Source organism: Cebus imitator, unplaced genomic scaffold, assembly GCF_001604975.1.
Source record: "Cebus imitator isolate Cc_AM_T3 unplaced genomic scaffold, Cebus_imitator-1.0 Scaffold415, whole genome shotgun sequence".
In the NCBI taxonomy this organism is placed as follows: Eukaryota; Metazoa; Chordata; class Mammalia; order Primates; family Cebidae; genus Cebus; species Cebus imitator.
Genome location: NW_016107730.1, coordinates 200,769 through 201,429, shown reverse-complemented (window position 1 = coordinate 201,429; position 661 = coordinate 200,769).

Here is a 661-nt window from a genome sequence, read left to right as displayed (position 1 = left end):
TAATTTTTTGTATTTTTAGTAGAGACGGGGTTTCACCGTGTTGACCAGGATGGTCTCGATCTCTTGACCTCGTGATCCACCCGCCTCGGCCTCCCAAAGTGCTGGAATTACAGGCTTCAGCCACCGCGCCCGGCCCTTTTATTTTTATTTATTTATTTATTTATTAACTGTTTTGCTACTTTAGAATGGCGGGGGCGGTGGTGGCGGCGGCTAGGTTTTCCTTGCCATTGTTCTTAGCAAACAATAATCACTCAGCATTTCTCAACACCTAACGATAACGTTCTGATAACCCACTACTATCGGACCAGCCACCTTTGTCTGATCTTCGTCTCTCCCTCTTTAGCTAACAGTGCGCACGGTCGGCACCAATAAATGCCCTATTTTTTTCCCCTGTATCTCCCAAGAAAAAAAGTAAATTTCGGATTGTGTTCCCCTTCCTAGCGCCAGAGAAGGGAATTACAACAAAGCCTTGCCGCTGAGTCGAGAGAGCGCGCGCACGTTCTCCCAACTCTTCCGTCCTCCGGGACGAGTCTCCTTTGCTCTTATCTACTGCTGGAGCTGCTAATAAAGCTTGATTCAAATACATGAGTTACCCGGTCCTGCGTTCCCCTTATGAGCTTCTTCCGCCCGCAACACGAAACTCAGCACCACTCAAGTACCG